Here is a 20000-nt window from a genome sequence, read left to right on the forward strand (position 1 = left end):
TAAGATTAAAAAATCTATCTGATGTTTGATAGGGAGCCAGTGCAGTGTTGACAGAACCGAGCTAATATGATCATACTTCCTAGTTCTAGTAAGGACTGCTGTGTTTTGGACTAGCTGAAGTTTGTTTATCAAGCGTGCAGAACAACCACCCAATAAAGCATTACAATAATCTAACCTTGAGGTCATAAACGCATGAATTAATATTTCTGCATTAGAGGTTGAAAGCATAGGTCGTAATTTAGATATATTTTTAAGATGGATAAACACAGTTTTACAGATGCTAGAAACATGATTTTCGAAGGAAAGATTGCGGTCAAACAGCACACCTAGGTTCCTAACTGATGATGAAGAATTAACAGAGCAGCCATCAAGTGATAGGCTGTGTTCTAGATTATTATATGTGGGGTTTTTAGGTCCAATTATTAGCACCTCTGTTTTTTCAGAATTTAGCATTAAGAAGTTACTCATCATCCAGTTTTTTATATGGACTATGCATTCTGTTAGATTCTCAATGTGTCGTGTATCACCAGGCTGCGCTGAAATATAGAGCTGAGTATCATCAGCATAGCAGTGAAAGCTAACACCATTACTCCTGATAATATCTCCCAGAGGTAACATGTACAGGTTGAAAAGTAACGGTCCTAGCACTGAGCCTTGAGGAACTCCATATTTCTCTTGTGATTGATATGATACCTCCTCATTTAATGCTACAAACTGATAGCGGTCAGATAGATATGATTTAAACCATGCTAAGGCGCTTCCTCTAATGCCAACATAGTTTTCTAGTCTATCCAAGAGAATGTTGTGATGGATAGTATCGAATGCTGCGCTAAGATCTAATAGCACTAATAACGAGATAAAACCACGATCAGATGATAGAAGCAGGTCATTAGTAACTCTAATGAGAGCAGTCTCAGTACTATGGTACGGTCTAAAACCTGATTGGAAATCCTTGCAGATACCATTTCACTATTATAAAACCATGGTTAATTTTGATAAGCGTGCCCTTTTCATAGTCCCTAGGTCTTCTCTAGGGCCTCCTCCCGGTGGGACATGCCTGGAACTCCTCCCTGGAACCTTGCTCTGGTTATACAGGGACCAGAAACCCCTTAGCAAAGGGCCCCAGACCTCATACAGCACCCCACACAGGACACTGTGAGGGACCTTGTTGAATGCCTTCTCCAAATCCACAAAGCACATCCTGAAGAGGGTACAAAAGCCACATTGTTCCTCCAGGACCCAAGGTTTGACTATCGGACAGATTCTCCTCTCCAATACCCTGAGATAGACTTTCCCGGGAAGGTTAAGGAGTGTGATGCCCCTACAGTTGGAGCACACCCTCCGGTCCCCCTTCTTAAAAAGAGGGAACAACACACCGGTCTGCCAGTCTACCACATGATGCTGTAGAGGCATGTCAGCCAAGACAGCCCCACAACATCCAGAGACCTGAGGTACTCAGGGCGAATCTCATCCACTCCTGGTGTCTTGCCACCGAGGCGTTTCTTAACTACCTAGGAGATCTCAGTTGTGATGGTTGAGTCCATCGAGTCCCCGGCCTCTGCTTCCTCAGTGGAAGACACGTTGGTGGGATTGAGGAAATCCTCTAAGTATTCCATCCATCGCCTGACAATGTTTCCAGTCGAAGTCAGCAGATTCTTACCTCCATACAGTGTCAGCAGGGCACTGCTTTCCCCTCTTGAGGCACTGGACAGTTTGCCAGAACTTCTTCTAGGCCGACTGATAGTCCTTCTCCATGGCCTCACTGAACTCCTCCCAGACCCACATTTTTGCCTCCACAACTACCCGGGCATTCCCAACAGACTCGCACAATATATTTGAGCTTCCTCCTCCTGTACTAACTCAGACCGGAGCATGACATAAAGAGGAACCCCAATTAATCAAAGATGAAATAAAGCAAAACGACACTGAACAAAATTAGTAAATTGGTGAGTGGATGCCACGTTTGATACAGCAACATTTTAGAGATCTTTAATCAGTTAAATAGCAGAAGTTATTCCTCCTCCACATGCATGTGACATCATTAACAATGGCCATGTGTTGTTGAACTAAGGTGGATAGTAATATATATAGTAATATATATTAATAATAAAGTTTCACATCTGTATGTTCTTGGTTCTCTGATAGTATCCAGCTCTGTCTATCAGTAATGATAAAGAATGTTTATTTCAAACTGTGTTTGTGTAGATACAAAAACCTGGAGCGGAATCCGGATCCGTTGGTGGAAGCGGGTTAGTGTGTCTGAAAGCGCTTTTCTCGTTATGCCCGCCTTTGCCTACACCTTCTGCACTAGACAGTCAATCAAAACTCTAAGAGTCCTCCATCCAATCAGACCTCAGCAGCCGTTGGTGTTCTTCAGCCCCATTTACCTACGAACACTGGACCGTTTCTGGAAGGGGCGTGGCCTGAAGTCGATCCGCCTCTCCACTGGGTTTATGCTAATTAGCACGGCGCTGGAACTGTGTGAGAACGTGCATGTTTACGGATTCTGGCCGTTTGGAACGGACCTGCAGAACAATTCTGTTCCATATCATTATTACGACGAGTTGAAGCCACACCGTTACATGCACAAAATGCCGGACGAGTTTGTTCGTCTTCTGCAGCTCCACAGCCAGGGGGCGCTCACACTGCACCTGCAGCCCTGCAAGGACCTGTGATCTCATCTGTCTGTGACTATCCTTCTATTTATATGAGACTGCATAAAAGACCTTTTTGCTTTTCAGTAGCTTTTAGGACACACCGAAAGAGAAAAAAAAACACTGTGCCAGGTGTTGATTTTAAAAGTAAGCACATTTTAATCTCCAATCCTTCTTCTGTCACTTCATAGTTAAAAATATAAATGTGCTTTTCCAAGTAAAGACCTCCAAATAACGTTTAAAGTTACGTTCTGCTACGTAGCCTAACATTCAGAGTATGGGGAAAGTATGTCTCTGCATCAACTGAATGATCGTTATTTTATTTTATTTTTTATTCCCACTGAATGGTACTTAAAATTCCCACCCATGTGACACTACTTCAATAACAGACCATGCAAAATACGTTTAAGTATTGCCAAGTACATTGCAAACAATAGTTAAATCAGATAAAGACTTTAATCATAAGCAATATAAGCATACATACATGCAGTACATTTTTTATAATGTTTGTTGTTATTTAAAATTTTACATAAATTTTATAAACATTTTTAACACTTAGGCATGTTGACAATAATCTTCAACATTGTCTATAACCAAATATTTTCAGTGGACTTTTAAAATTTGCTTTCCTTAAACAACGTAAAAATTATACAGTTACATGTTGTTGTTTTTATTTTTAATTTACTTTATTCACGTTTTGCGTCAAACACAATGTACTTTTAGTAGTCGAGATCTGGCAGCTGTGGAGAAAACACTTGGCCTACTGCAAATGATGCAAATATACAGAGAATTACCAATTATTTTCCAAATAAATCATTCCCAGCACTTTATTAAGCTTTAAGTTATATCTTTAAATGACAAGGGATGAACTTGTGGGTTTGCAGATATTAATTACATTTATAATTGAGGGCACATTATAAAGTTAAATTGTTTTAAATAATGTAAAAATACAAAGCAAAGTGGCATCTTTATCATTTCAGGTCTGAAGGATGTTGTTTTGTCATATTTCACTAGATTTTGTCACCTAACTAGGCTACTTGGGAGATCTGAAACATGGATATATATTTCCTCATGTGATTGTATTCAATTTTGGGATCCATTTTGTTTGTTATGGAATATGTTTTTTAAACATGTAATGTCTTGGGTTAGGCTATGTATATGGACAAACTTTTAAAATAAAGCTCAGCTGAACAAATACATACAGTGTTTGTGTGGCTCACAGATCTTTCTCTGACCTGTTTCTTAGACTTTGACTGTGGTGAACAAATACACAGTTTATAAGTAGTTTCATATTGTAACTATTGACTCTAGTACCTTTAAGTTGAGTGTTTTAGTAGTTAATGCTGAAATGGTGGTGATGTAAAGTAAAGCAACTCACGTCATCTGTCCATCTTTATTTTCTAATGCTTAATTTAGAAATTTAATTCATCGGAAGAGTGCATGGTCGGCCAGCAATGGAAGAAAAGTAGGTAATGTAAAAGAATTTACTTCAAATAAGCAGTGATTTCATCCTATTCTTTCTCTGAATCACAGACTGTAACCCCAGTCACAACTCCACCAGTGTCCAAAATGAGTAAAAATGTTATTTCTAAATGTTCAAACTGTCCATTTTGTTATTTTGTATGTTTCTGGTGTTGGGGTAAATGGTGGGTTTTTAAACCTTTAAACCACTCAAACTGCTGCCTACTTCATGTCTGCATTTACTTCTTTTTTAGTGTAATTGTAAATTCAACTTCTTGTTACAAATATGATAGAACCATCACTTCTTGGGATATCTGAAAGGAAAAAACAACTAGAGGTATTTCGTATTGCATGGAGGGAAAGTACTTTCACAAAAAACTTGTGAAGCGTGAAAAGCAAAGGTCCTAGTACAGAGCCTTGTAGGACTCCATACTTCAATCGCTGCTACGGATTGATCAGAATCAGAAAAGGCTTTATTTGCCAGCTTGAAGGTTTTTGGGACATATTCTAATGATAATGATGAATTAATAGTATTTAGAAGTATTTTGTTATGAGCCAACTCTATACACATCTTAGTGTGCTTAATTCCATCAAACGCATCTGAAACAACACATAAATACTGTAGAATTGTGCATATTATATATTTATTTCATAAAACGATGCATGAATCTATATCATGCTTCCTTTTAAAACCAAATGAATTGTCTGTATTGTTCGCGTGCATTTATAAGGAAACACTTTGCTCGGACGGTTATCTATGTATACTGAATATTTGACTGTTTTATCTGTCATTTCTGGCACTTCACCACAAAACGGCACCAAAGGTAGAATCACACGTAATAGACAACAAAAGCAAAAAACACCTATAAAACACACAAAGCAAGATCGTTTTTTCTTTATCGGTCATGACAGAGTTTATATTGCCAAACGATTATTTGCTGTGAGACCCCATCCAGTCCAATTTTCCATAATCATAACTGCTCAACTCTGCTAAACTTAACATTTAACATCATAAAGACAGGTCATATAATATCTCCATTTTCCATTTCCATTTTATGATCCAGCTAAGAGTAGTATTTCATACTTCACTGACCGCAGAGATCAAGATTTTAAGATTTAAAAAGCAGCCTATCCTAACAAACCATACATGAATGGAAAGATCATATACTCGGTTTTCTCATTCAGAAGATATATAGATCTTAATGAAAAACAAACAAACTGGCGCTTGTGATTGCATTGTGCTCCAGAGTCACACATGGACATTTATGTCTCATTCTACTAATACACATAACATACAGTTGTGCTTTGATGCAACCCGTGTTGTTAAAAGCGCTATATATATATATTGTGACGGGAGGAGCCAGCGACAGACACAGTGGGCGTGGCGTCAGGCCTCGGAGAGGCCTTTATTGACAAAATAATAATAATACAAAATAAAGTGTCCATGGGAAAAGTGTCCAAATAAAAGGGGGGATCTGGTGTCCTCGTCGTGCCACGGGGAAAGTGAAGGTTGAGGCCGTGTTCCAGGGGGGAAGGGTCCAGGTAAGGGGCGGAGTCCGGCGGTCGCACACGCTCCCCTTTTTCTGGTCCGAAGCGCGCGGCGGCGGCTTCTTCCGCGGCGTCTCCGTCGCCGTTGCTCGGGCGGCAGAGTGGGATGAGCTCTGTGTTCACGGACGGCGGGGTGAGGTCCATCGCGCACCCTTCCTGGACCCACGAGGACACCAGCGTGCATGCGGGGAAGAGACCGGTCTCCCGAGGAGAGAGCAGCGGTCAGGTATTTGCGGCGGCGGTGACAAGGCTAATCCCCTTCAGGTGTGCCTCGTCACACGCCATGAACCTGACCGATACCACGCCCCTCCTCTCGAACACACCCACTCCCGTCGGGAGCCTGGTGAAAGGCGGCGAATAAGGGGCGGGGTGATGGTGACAATAAAGAGGAGGGGCAGCCGACTCGTCACATATATATATATATATATATATATATATATATATATATATATATAAATTATTGATTGATTGAGTTCCCTTACTAAAAAGAACTGTTGATGTCATCATCTGGGAAAATCAATCAACACATTCAGGAAATAGTACTTTACATCTGTAGACTAGATCGTAACGACTGTGATTATATAGAAAAGAACACAACAGAGCTTTTTGAAACTCTGAATCAGTTAAACCAGTGAGTCAGAAAAGCGATTCACTAAATGATTTTGAAGTGGTGTTTCATTAAACCTTAAAAGTAGTCACTTTACTTGAATTCGATGTTTTTAAAAACCGCTTTCCGATTTTTATTATATTATTTGCAATACACTTATACAGACATTTCCTGCCAGTGCAAAAGCGTTTGAAACTGTGCTTGAGTAGAAACAAAAACCCGGAGCAGAATCCGGATCGGTTGGTGGAGCGGGTCAGTGTGTACGGAAACCCTCCAAACACTGGACCGCCTCTGGAAGGGGCGTGGCTCTGAAGTCGGCCCGCCTCTCCACGGGTTTATGTTAATTAGCACAGCGCTGGAACTGTGTGAGACCGTGCATGTTTACGGATTCTGTCCGTTTGAGCCGGAGGAGTTTGTTCGGCTCCCGTACCTGTGATCTCATCTCTCTGCGACCGTCCTTTATTTATACAATATACATTTATTTACACTTTAATTACATAATATTTCAACCCATGCAAAAACACGAAATGAAGCGTTATCTTCATCATTTCAGGATGTCCAAAGAACGTTATTCCCCAAATCCTGATCTGAAGCACTGATGTTTATTTCATCATGTGGTTGGATGCTATATACGTTTGATATGCAGATATATAAGTGTTAATGTAAAGTAAGTTTGGCGCCGCTGTATTCAACGCCAGTGTTTCTTAGTATTTCTCTGAACTGTGTAACACAGTGTTTTTTCAAGGTGTTTTTCCTGGACTTTAGAACCATAAAGTGAGTGAATGATTAATTTCGCTGCAGAAATGAGACTTGAGCTGAACCGAGCTGAACACTTTCTCACAGCGACCGGATCAAACATACAGCAACTAATAACTCTATAGTAGCCTTTAGTTGAGAAGACCCGCTTCTGTCCATCTTTTAAGTCTAGAAATCTATAACTTGAGTTGATCAGGACGGCGCATGCTTGGTCAGCGATGGAGGAAAGCAAGGTAAGAGAAACTCTCTTAACGATAAAACGTCAAACGAGGAGCAATTTCACCTGAATCTTCTTTTTTTTTTTTTCTATGACAGACTGATCACGTAACCCCGCCCACAACCCCAAACAAAGCCACGCCCTCTCCGCCAAGGTCCGATGAACGGCCGAGTGAGTGCAACCGTTATTTTTGAACGTTCGAAACGTTCTAACGCTTTCCTGGCCACGTTAAGGCTTCATTTTAACATCAAGTGAGACGTTCCTTCGTACGATGTAGCAAACATTTTGTGAATGTTCTCGAAACGTGTTAGACGAACGTCCTGAAATGTTCGATAAACCGTTTTTTGCGTGATGATGTCATCAAGCACTAATTATGCATACAGCCTCAAACTGATTTAATTACAGCAGAGCACAATATTACATCACGTAATGGTATTTGTCGTCCCACAGTCTTCACTATGCCAGAAACCAGTTTACGATGATGTTTAAAAATGTCGGCAAATAGTCACTAATTAAACAAGTGTTCGGTTAAGTGTCAGCCTCTACATATGTGCTTCTTGTAATTAGTGAGGATGTGTATAAACAGCCTTTTAATGACCAGAGTAATAAGACTTTTAGCCTTAAGATGTTTCTTGAATTCGGTTCCTGATGAGTGGCTGTAGTTTGTGTATAAGGTGAGTGTTTCTGTCTGTTTTGGTCCTGCAGTGGGTTTGAGCAGCCCGGAGTTACTAAAAGAACTGAAACAACCGCACGCGCTCAAACACGTCCCGCTCACAAGGGACTGACCACGGTCTTCTGCGGACGAGGACGACAGGTCAGACCTGCAAGGCTTTGATTGTTCACCGAGTGTCCACGGCCGCTGTGTAACGATCGGATATTTTTTTCAAATTGTGTTTCAGAATCAGGAGGAGAGTCAGACAAAAAGCCTGCACTGAGAGGCCGGCGGTCACAGTGACCGTTCGGCGGGGATTACAGCTGATTGGCCGTTTGAGCCGCCTGTCAGGGATAAGCCCCGCCCCCTGGGTGGAGCTGCTCTGGTTATGAGGATCTTCCACATGTTTGTGTGCGAGTGTGAACGCAGTCTGAGGTTTCAGCAGTGTGTGTGTGTCATGTCAGATATGAAATAAAATGATGATGTGTGTGTGTGTGTGTGTGTGTGTGTGTGTGTGTGTGTGTGAATTTGAATTGAAATTAATGGAAAAGTCTACTGAATTGCATTTGAGAGGAGTTTAACAGTAATACAGGAGAAGTTTGATTAGTAGAACAGACCGCTTCTGTATGTGTGTCACAACCAATAAACTTCATCATAATTTGGAATAATTTTGTCAATTTATTCTCAGATTAGACCCAATTCTTTTAGTTCAACACTGTCTAGACAATCAACAACCGTCAAACAGATTCTAATAAAGATATATTTTTATAGAATGGATCGTTTAATATAATATACAATATATTTTGTATGTATAAGTAAAACTATATATGTGTGTGTGTGTGTGTGTGCCAGCTTTCTAAATGTTAAGAGACGTGTTTGCTTCAAATGGTTTATTTTCATTTAATATAATGAAATATAAATGAAATTGTCATTTCTACAGGGAACATTTCAAAAACATTTAATATCATGCAATGTTTTAGCATTGGTGTTATTTTTTTAATTCTAGACTTTTTTCCATTTTTATTTATTTTTTAAGCAATTTTGTCTGCCATTTTTATTCATTTTTAAATGTCTATAGTCTTTTATTGTTTATTTTTTATTATTATTAGTTATTTTAGTACTTTGACTTAAACTGAGCCAAAATGGCAAATATAAAAAATATAATTAAAGTTACCTGAAATAAAATGAAAATTTTTCTCTTTTTTTAATTACCATTATGGTTTAGTTTAACTTTTTTTTTTAATTTATAGGTAAAATGAATTGTATTATTAATTTATAGCTATTATCAACAGCAATAACCCTGGTTTCTGGAAGCCCTCCACGTTGTGTGTTTTCGGACTCACGTCAGATTGAGGTATTTCCGTGTCATGTTTGCGCAGCGGTTCAAAGGTCACGCAGCTCTGAGCTGGTCTCTGATCTCCAGGAGTGTTAGCGAGCGTGTCGGAGGACGAGAGAATGCCATCTCTTCTGCGTCGCTGTGTGCTGAGCGCGCTCCTGATGAGTCTGCTGCTGTTCCTCAGCTCTCTGTGGCTGCGTGAGTGAACCCGACCTGTCTCACACACACACACACACACACACACACACACACACTGAGTAACCGCGTGTCTCCTGGTTCTGTCCAGCTCAAGGAAGTGTTCAGACCTGTGAGCAGTCGTGGAGGCCCTGTCTAAGCGCGTGTACCGTCAACCAGACAGGTGAGAGTCAGGGCCAGATCTTGAAAATCTGTCCAAAAGCAATATTGATATCCAATTCAGATTAGATCACGAAATCCAATCGTGGTTCCTGGGTTTCTGTTCTTCAAAGTCCCAGCAGAAAGGTGCACTTCTGGGCGAAAATGTAATAAAACTTTAAAACTTTTTGTAGCATGAAATGTCAGCGTCAAAAACATCATGTTTAATTTAAAGTAGTGCTGTCAAATGATTTTTGTTTACATATGTTTGTATATATAAATACAAACAGATTGTACTGAAACTGAGCTGATCTAGAATAATGAAATACCTTTAACTGAATCTTTACACTTCACTCTATTCTCCTCTTTGATTCTGTTCAGTGCTTTCATACAATCTGTACTATATTATAAATAAAGGTGACTTGGCATTGATTTTAAGAACAATATTTATATATTAAATATATATTTATAAATATATACAGTACAGTAACATTATATGTGCGTAATAGCACGCATCACGTATATAAAATGTAAACAAGAATTTATATTTTGTATGTGAATAATTGTTTGACAGCATTAATTTCAAGTTTTGGTTTAACTCTAACTGTAAACTTGTTGGAACCGTCATTAGAGATGGAGCAGTCAGAAGTAGTTACGTGTGTGAATGCTATGCAGAAGTAGACTGCAAAACTCTCTTTTATTCCCATCAGCATGTCCCTTCAGGGTCTCCGTAGAGCACAAAAATTGAAAAAGTGCGTGTCCGATTCAGTATTGCTTTGCAAAACCTGCACAAGAGTAAGATGGGTCATCTGATTCCGTATAGCGAAGCATTTCCAAACCCAGATCATTCTGATCCAGATGACCCTTTCTGAGCTCCTGGCCCTGGAGACTCCACACTTTAACCGTTCACTCGCTGACTCTGTGACGACCAGGTGGCTCCGCTGCCCTTCCTGAGAGCTGGGAGGAAGTGACATCATCGGAGAGTGTGCCGGGCAGCACTTCCAGGTGTCCCGCCTCCTGTCGCACCTAAACTCCGCCCTCGGCCCCGCCTCCGACGTGCTTCTGGATCCCTATCTGCTCTGCTGGGAGGAGCTCATCAAGTATGAATTATATTGGGCGCATCCATCTGAAGCTTTCTGGATGGATCAGCAAATAGGCTCAAAACAAGTTATAAAAAGATGCACTTTTTGTGCGCTATATTGCACAAAAATAATGCACGTTTCCATATGCCTTCTGCATTGGGGACTGCATTGTTTTTTACAACTGTAGATCATCTGGTCTATTTATATATCTATCATTTGCAATGAATCTAAAAAACGGCATACATTCCAAAGAAATGCGTATGAATATATAGCATCATCACAATAAATTTTAAGACTAAACAGCAATTTGTAGATTTTTATATTCTAAATTTATCAGATGTAGCAGTAAGATGTCTACACCCACATTCATAGTTTTAAATGAATTGCATTAAATTCATATTATTGGATAAATTAATATTGCATTTTTGTTTATTTTCTGCTTTGCTTTTAATGTTTTTATGAGCTGTAATCTTGCCTGTGAACTAATTTTGTGCCATTTGCCTTTTAATTGTAATGAAGCAGTGCATAGCAAAGGTGAAGGAGATGTAGATATTCTAAAAAAATTATAAATGAATCGACATGCATCGGTATCGGCAGATAATCGGTGAAAACGGTGATGCATCTTCTCACATAATGTTTGTGTTCTGTGCTGCAGGTTCATGGAGGCTCTGGGCCCTTTGGTGGGGTTCTTCACTCATAAAGTTGAGGAGAAGATCACGCTCATCAGACAGCTCGCGATGGAAGAATTCGCCAGACAGAGCGAGACAGCCAATGGCGCGTGGCCCCGCCCCCTCCGCACGCCTACCGCTCCGTGCGCTCCATGCTGGAGGCGGAGCTCCAGAGGGGCGTGGTCTCATTCGACACGCAAACACCTTCCGGTAGTCGAACTTTGCTCCGCCTCCACCGTTCGTTACTATGGCTACAGCTGCTCCTGGAGAAGCTGGGGTCGGGCGCGAGGGGCGGAGCATGGGCGAGCTCTGCGCGACAGCGTACCTGGAGGTTTTGGCGCGCATCACCCCTGGCTCGTGCAGCGCGCGGCAGAGCTGGTGTTTCACGCGATGCCCGGCGGCGCGCGTTCCTGCGGCTGGTGTGCGTGCGCACGCAGGAGGAGGCGGAGCCTGTCATGCGCGTCGTCGTGGCGGCAATCCGAGAAATTCACCAACGGACTCAGAAAGAGCTGGAGGTCAAAAACATGTTGGACTTGCCTTAACACACACACACACGCACACACACTCCCGCGACACGAGAACGCTTCTGAAGTTGTTTTAATGGGAAATATAGAGAATGTGAATCTACGTCGCGCCGCCATTTTCGGAGGATCACCCTCTGCTGTGAAGGCCGAAGATCGGTTACTTTTTGATTTGTTAATGACAAACAATGGTGAGATTTTTCACAATCACGACAGAGAATCAAAATCCCGCCCTGGACTCAATAGTGGAGGGTGCGATCCTTTCAAAATGGCGGATGAGCAGTTTTCCAGAACTCCACTTGGCGTGACGTCATCACGTTCTCTACAGCATAGGGGTAGATGACGAATATATATTAGAGCGTGTCCTTTAGTGTGAAAAAACTTAACACAAATAACATGAGTTACAATTTTTTTTTCAATGTTAGACTTTGTTTTCACACCGTAGGACGTTAATACGTCCTTAAGGTGAGAGCGGCTATTTAACTTGAATGTGCAAGACTTCCGGTGTCCTGACATCTTATCCTACCCACAGGATTTACCGCGCATTTTTAACATAATTAATCTGTTTGCGTTATTGTAAGAGGTGGGTTTGGGGTACCTGAACAACACGTAATAACTTTATTTGCATTACTGAAGGCGTAGACGTTAATAAACCATCATTTAACGGGTAACTTTTTTTTTTGTTTTGTAACCTTTTTTTTGTTTTGTTTTTTTGTCTCAGTACAAAACAGCTCGTTATGCTGCTTGATATTGCAAACTGACATTTTGTTAATATACTGTATTAATTTATTATAATATTCATGAAAGTGCTGGTTTGCGGTCAAAGAACTACTGCGTTATTCTCCTCAGAGGCCAACTTCCGGACCGGAAGTCTCGCACAACCACAGAAAAACCTTCACTTCTGTGCTGCTTAAGGTGGATATAAACTGATATATAAAGTCTGGCTTGTTTATGTGTGTGATCCAAAAAAAGGTGTATATTTATTATGTGTATCAGTACACACACATACATACTGTGTATAATTTGAGAATATTTACTTGTATTTACATGTATATATGTATATATATATATATATATATATATATATATATATATATATATATATATATATATATATATATATATATATATATATATATATATATATATATATATATATATATATATATATATGTGTGTGTGTGTGTGTGTATGTGTATATATAGAGAGAGAGATTTTAGCCCTCGCTAGGGTTTTTAGCCCACGTTGCTATGTGGTTGCTAGGTGTTTTCTTGTTTCTCTGTGAGTCTGTGTTCTTCTGGTCAGGTGAAATGTTCTCGTCTGAACACTAGATGTCGATGTGTTCCTAGTTTTGATTTTATATATATATATATATATATATATATATATATATATATATATATATATATATATATATATATATATATATATATATATATGAAGCACAATTTCTCAGGGAAATCTCATTAATAGATCTCGCATAAAGTGCATCAGTGTTTGTTGCTCAAGCAGACAATAAAAATACTCAGTGTTACTCTTAATGTAGCAGCTTTGTCATGCATTAAGAGAGCATTAAAATGGGCGTTCAAAGCAGCTCAGATCGATCTTTGATGATGAAATGTTTCAGTTCACAGACTTTAACATCTCAATTTGAGCCACCGTTCAGGCCTCAGATTGTTTCCTGGGATGTTTTCTCGGGGAACATCTTAAAAGCAAGAGTCTCCACTGTTTCTCAACCGCTGGGTCGCGACCAATACATGCTGCACAGGTCTGATCCGAGACCACGGTGAACATAAACAAGTCCACACAACCAGCTGTGTGCAGAGTTAAGATAGGAAGAGGTAAAACAAACAGACTTATCAGAAAACACTAGTGGCTGATGCCAAAGGTTGCGTTTCCAATCCAACCTGAGCATGAAAACCAGACGCTGTTGAGCGACCAGAAATCAGAGCCCTAAAGCACAACCATCTCCAGGCTTTAAGCGTGATTTTCTGTCCTGTAGGATCAGATCTGGAAGTCCAGCTGCGGAGCTTTTCATTACATAAGATGATAAAGCTCTCAGTGCGTACATCAGCCATATACCTCTGTCTTTGAGAAGAAAAAATGATGGCTTCCATGTGATGGCTTCATATTGCAATGCATAAGACATGCGTGATGTTCGTGTTCATCTACAGTCACTGCGTTTTAAAAACGAGACCTCTGAAATGTTTGTTAAACACAAAATGTTTTTATTTCCTGTTTCCATTTTTCATTTATAATGATAATCATTTGTTTTTCGAATATAAGTTTCACAATTTTCATGTCAGGCAATATATAACAGTATATTCAGGATATTTAATAAGATACATCTAGTTTCTGAGCAGTGTTTTTACAGAGAGTGAAGAAAGAATAAGACACCGTGTCACTATGAAGGACAGATGAGAACCGGGATGAGTCTGAGCTATAGAAGTCACCCGCGAGAAATCAAAGTGACGAGCGTGTCGCGTTATCGGTGTGGAGAGAAACACAGACGGGGACAAAGAGCTCAACGGTGCCGTCAGTGTGTGTGTGTGTGTGTGTGTGTGTGTGTGTGTGTGTGTGAGTGAGTGGAAAGCTCTCCAGTGAGGTTCTCGTCGCGCAGGTGTGTTTGTCGTCGTGTCGTCGTTGCTTTTGTCCGAAGAGCGCGCCCACATCTGGGACATTTCGCAGACAAAACACACCAGTCACTTAAAAAGCACTTTGCTTTTTATGGAAGCCCGTTTACGCCATGTATGAGAACGGAATTATGTCGAGTTCGATTTGGAATTATGACATTATTAGGAGATCAAAAGTTGAGTTTGTGATGGCATGTGTTGAAACGACGACTTAAAGTCGGGATTATAAGACTTCACGAGTCAGAACTGTGAGTGTGAACCAAGTTAGGGCTGTGAGGTAAAAACCTAAGATGAGATTCGAGATTATGACACAAACAGTCGATAAAAATTGACATAATTATGACTTTAACAGTCAAAATGTACATATTAAGTCGTAATTATGAGATACAAATTCAACGTGATTAAATTTACGAGTTTAAAACTTGCACTGATCAATTATGAGATACTGTATAAAAACTATGACGTGCTGTAAAACTCAAAATTATGACATTAAAAGTCAGAGTTACGTCATCCTAAATCATGATGATGAGATGAAGTCGATTTACAAAATCAAAATGGTTTGACTGTTTCGATTTAGAAAATTTCTGTTAGCGATTACCGCACTGGTCACAATTTCGTCATAATTAATGACCTAAGCTTAGTGCAGTCAATTTGTTCGGCTTCGTGCGACACCCTCCCAAAGCAAATTACTGTTGAAACGACTGGATTTCGCCTGGAGCGCCGCGCCTAGCAACCTGACCGCGGGACCACGGCTCGACGAGTGAGATCACGGATGACGTCACGTGTCGTTTCCACGGCAGTGATGCGGCAAATTTATGCCTGCTCGGTTTTTTTCGTCTCGGAAAAATGAGTGATGCGCGTGATCTACACAGACACGTTCGGACGCGTCGCTGCTGCGCCTCGAGTACAGAAGTGGGAAGTGATGTGCAATAATTCGATTTACCGTATCTTAAAAACATACAAAATCTATTCCGTGACGTAGAGCGGTCAGGCAGCACACGTGAAGTAGATCGAAGTAAACGTACGGCAGGCAGCGTAAGTTTAGCTAGTTATTAGTCACTGCTCTGTGTAAACATTGAACCGATCCCAACATCAGGCCGTAAGTCGCGTGCTGATGGGTGACGGGTGGACTAGTGACGTTCATTTAAAAGTTCGGCCGCGCTTGGCTCTTTTTATTTTTCCCCACACACTTTTCTAACACACACCCTCCAATGTTTCAAACGCACAACACTGTGGCAGTAACCCAATAGAAACACGGCACATTCACTACTGGGGGCGGAATGAAGGAACACGGATGAGAAATTAAACACAGACGGCGCCCGCGCGTCGGCAGGCTAGTGGTTCGCTAATAAGCACTACGCTAATGTGTCGCTCGCAAATCAGGAGTCTGACTTGTCCGTTCGACTCGAATCCCTTGAACATCCAAATGTCAAATCACGTGATAAAAATCTAAGAGTCTACCAAAGCTAAGAAGAAACGAACTGAAGTATGCAGCTAATGTTTGCGTCATATTTCCGCTGTGCTAACGGGCGCTAACCCATGATGTGCTCAACAACAAATAAATTAAAAAATACTTTTTTGGGGGGGAAGAAAACACATTTGTTCATTCATCTACTTGGATCGGATAATTTTAATCTTTTTTTTTTTATTATTATTTTGCGCTTTTCTTGGTAACTACTCTCATTGTCAACTACATCAGATTCTGTATTATTTACAAGTATTAACAGTACACTCACGGACCAGAAGGTATTGCTGTGTACACGTTTAGAAAGATAGGTCTAACCGTTCCGGACGACATATGCTATCGGTCGATTGGGCAAATAAATTAATGGTGAACTGATATGGTGCAGCTTGAAGCTGATTGGCTAATGCGAGTGCAATCTGAGCATGTGCAGAACGTCAGCCAATCGTTTCTTTGCTCTCGTGTGTGTGTGTGCGTGCATTCGTGTACATTACAGTGTTACAAAAGTGTCTTCACAAACATTGTCATGTATATAAAAAATAAAAACCACAAATCCGATAATAAATAAATAAATAAATAAATAACATTATAAATGTACCTTAATTAAGTAAATAAATAAAACTGATATCAAGTTAAGAGAATGATATGTGACAGATATGAGTCGATTACAGTCTGTGACAATTTTTATGGCTCTGATTATGTTAATTGATCATATGTGCGCATTCCTACAGATTTTATTTTATGAATGATCCTGAATTTGACCTAATTTGTGTTAAACGCTCAGTAGCATAAAAGCCATTATATAGACTAAACGAGTGAATCCAGGTCACATTTTAGCTTGATATTAAAAGAAAAGGTAAGGAATTATATTTTGCATATAGAAGATACAGCCTGTTTTCAATTTTCCACCTCGTGGTGTTATTTTGGGAGCACGTTGTCTTTATGCGAAATATAATTTCTCGGCAGGTTTAGGATGGTTGTGGTTCTTCTGAATTCACTGGATTGTTCGTGATGATCGTATCTGGAGATCTAGAAAGGCTTGATGATGTTCTCCTGCTCTCTTGATTTTACTTTGGAACGATATCAGCTGGATATGACGACAGTCAAGAGTACTCAAAACACACAGAGATACAAAGAGCGCTTTGCAGCGCACACACACACACACACACACACACAGAAACCATCGCGTAGACAGGAGAATGGGGAGGACAGAATACATTAAACACTTTGAGATATGAATGACTCCTACCATCTCCTGTGTGTGTGTACGTGTGTGTGTGTGTGTGTGTGTGTGTGTGTGTGTGGCAGATGCAGTTGCTCTCGCTTTGTTGATGCGCAGCTTAAAGATTACTGTGCAGCGGCGAACTTGTCTCTTTCGCTGATCTTGAACTGAGTGCTAGAGTTGATCTTACACTCCACGTTGAAGTCCGTGTTGAAAGAGAGGTCTGTGAACTTCACAGCCACCAGGGGCTGAGAATAATTCACCTGCAACACACACAAAAGAGCGGTTACACACCAATGTAATCTCGCGGTGTGTGTGTGTGTGTGTGTGTGTGTGTGTGTGTGTGTGTGTGTGTGTGTGTGTGTGTGTGTGTGTGTGTGTGTGTGTGTGCGTGTGTTCTTGCCTGTGCTCTCTTGCCGTAGTACGGATAGTACATGAGATTGAAGGTTCCGTTTGGAGGGAAGTATTCGACTGAGGCGTAGGTTTCATTCGCCTGAGACATCTTCTGAGCCTTGTGATGAAAAATCAATGAGATATTTATAACAGCGTAGCAGATACTGATGTAAAATGATCTGAATGTCAGTCATCGCTCCGGTAATATGAGACTGAAATTATCTAAACATATAATGCAGTGCTGACTGAGAGCTGAAGAAATAAAGGCTCCTCAGAAGATGTGAGATGTTTTGGAGGAGCAGTGAAAGTAAAGCTCCTCAAAAGATCCTGATGATCAGATTCTTCCAGAAAACGATTGATGGAGAATCGAGTAAAGTCGATCTGGAGATATGACCGCAGTTATTCTGACCATTACTTGATCAGAATCAGTTCAGATCCGACACCAGAAGCAGAAGCTGAAGAAATGCGCTAAAAGTGCTTTGATTGGTTCAAACACTCTAAAACCGGGGTCATCGAACTTGATCCCGGAGGTCCGGTGTCCTTCACTTTCCTCAACAGACCTGCCTGGAAGTTTCCCCAGTAAGGTGTGTTTGATCAGGGTTGGAGCTAAACTCTTCAGGACGCAACTCGGTGACCCCGCTCTAAAACTATCGATCGGACAACGGAGACTGATCACGTTCATCTTTTAAAAGTGACGAAACACTCTAAGTCTACTAACCACAGAATGCGTAGGGGTTAAGCACTAGTTAAAGCCTGTGCTGTACTAGTTTAAGATGTGCACTAGTCTAAGGATAGGGATGCTAAAGGCCCCGATATACTTCAAACAGACTTCTTTTTCGTTCGTCGTTTGAGGGCTGAAAGAAGTTTGAAAATGTTGAGCGACGGTACACTGCTTGCGATCATCCTAAGCCCCCCCGCTGCTGGAGGCGGGGCTTAGATTAACGTTTAAAAGTTTGATTAAAAACAAAGGTTTATTAATCGTACACCTTTTAAATTCGCTTTGGAAGACGAAGTACGACAGCAGCAGTACGGTGTAATGTTCATTCGCTTGCTACCTCTCCTCCTTTTCGAGCTTTGCTGTATTTTCTTTGTACGAATTAATTGTTTCCGCAGTTTTTGAAGTCTCTCCTCGAGCGACCGTACAGATGCGGATGTATCTGTGGCAGCTCAGGTACGTACGTAATGACTCGGAGACGCTGTTCTCTCGTGAAACGAACCGTGAGAAAAATTGCACGTCAAAGAAGGCGGAGTTTCAGGACACACCCACCGATTGCGTGACCGTCTCGGACCAATGGTAGCTCGGAGGTGTTTAGGAGCTGAAACGAACTCCCCAAAGAGTTCAAACGACCAAAACGATCTCAAAACGAACTTCATTTTGCACTGATTTTGTTCGAAGTGACGTGATTTCAGTTTGTCCTTCGATTTCAATTGAAGTATATCGAGGCCACAGACTACGATTTCTTACCAGCTCGTCTCCTTCTTTATATCCCTGAGGGATGCAGTGAACAAACATTACAGATGAAATTTGTGCTGGACAGGCTGTTCGTGATGAAGCTCAGGAAGATCTCACTCACCTTCGCTGAACAGGAGACGAACGGAGACTTTCCGTCGCTGCTCGGCTGCAGTCCGATCACCTGCAGGAGAACATCATCTTCATTCAGACCAAGGATAACCCATCTGATCTAGCTTTACTTTATTACGTCTATGTTCATGCATTCTACAACAGCTTCAAATGTCAACTTGAAATGTCCAAAGACGAGCAGCACAGAAGAGCTTGTCGTTTACGGAAACTTGTTTCCACCCCGGGCCAGGAATAAAAAGCGTGGAGTAATCCTTACTAGTTCGCATCCCTCAAACTGGACTTTTTTGGTTGAAGTTGCGAGATACAAAACGCAGAATTGCAAGATCGCTCAGAATGCAGAGAAGCAATCTTAATTATGAGATATGAATCTGAATTGTGAGGCGTGAATACAAAAAGATGAGGAGAATGAATGCCTAACTGTAAGGGGAAGGTGTCTGAATCATGAGATAGAAATGCAGGATTCTGAGAAAAGGTCTACACTGTAAGATATAATTGCCAAACTATGAGATAGAAATGTAAAATTGAGAGAAAGTCTTAATCAATGCACAATTATGAGATATAAATACTGAACGCTGAAACCGAGAGATATCAAAGAGATAGAAAGGCTGAATGCTGGAAAGAATGATGTATTTAGTTTTTTGAGATGGACCCTGAAGGTGAGCTGTAGTTGTGTATTGTTACCCGGTTGAGTTTGATGAGCACGCAGGGTTTTCCGTCCTGGTAGCCGTACATGCGGTCCTCCAGCCCGGAGCAGCTGCCCAGCATGGTGCGGTTGAACTGGCAGGAGCGCTTGGGGTTGTTCCGCACCTCTCCGCTGTCCTCCTGGATGAAGTACTGGTCCGGGACGCAGGCGTCGTTCTTCACCGCCTGCTG

The 20000-nt window shown here is 41.0% G+C and overlaps 1 long non-coding RNA gene and 3 pseudogenes across 1 annotated transcript; 3 read left to right on the forward strand and 1 right to left on the reverse strand.

Annotated features, from left to right (window-relative positions):
* The window catches only part of LOC122334531, an 8805-nt pseudogene extending 4954 nt beyond the window's left edge, over window positions 1-3851 (forward strand).
* A 3200-nt stretch (window positions 3852-7051) lies between these two features.
* On the forward strand, window positions 7052-8560 carry LOC122334532. Its single transcript, XR_006248763.1, has 4 exons — window positions 7052-7259; window positions 7342-7414; window positions 7949-8057; window positions 8143-8560. It is a non-coding gene; the product is annotated as an uncharacterized LOC122334532 (long non-coding RNA).
* A 710-nt stretch (window positions 8561-9270) lies between these two features.
* On the forward strand, window positions 9271-12629 carry LOC122334551 (annotated as a pseudogene).
* Window positions 12630-14042: 1413 nt separating this feature from the next.
* Window positions 14043-20000, reverse strand: part of LOC122334575 — a 12480-nt pseudogene continuing 6522 nt past the window's right edge.

Source organism: Puntigrus tetrazona, unplaced genomic scaffold (assembly GCF_018831695.1).
Source record: "Puntigrus tetrazona isolate hp1 unplaced genomic scaffold, ASM1883169v1 S000000575, whole genome shotgun sequence".
NCBI classification, from domain to species: domain Eukaryota; kingdom Metazoa; phylum Chordata; class Actinopteri; order Cypriniformes; family Cyprinidae; genus Puntigrus; species Puntigrus tetrazona.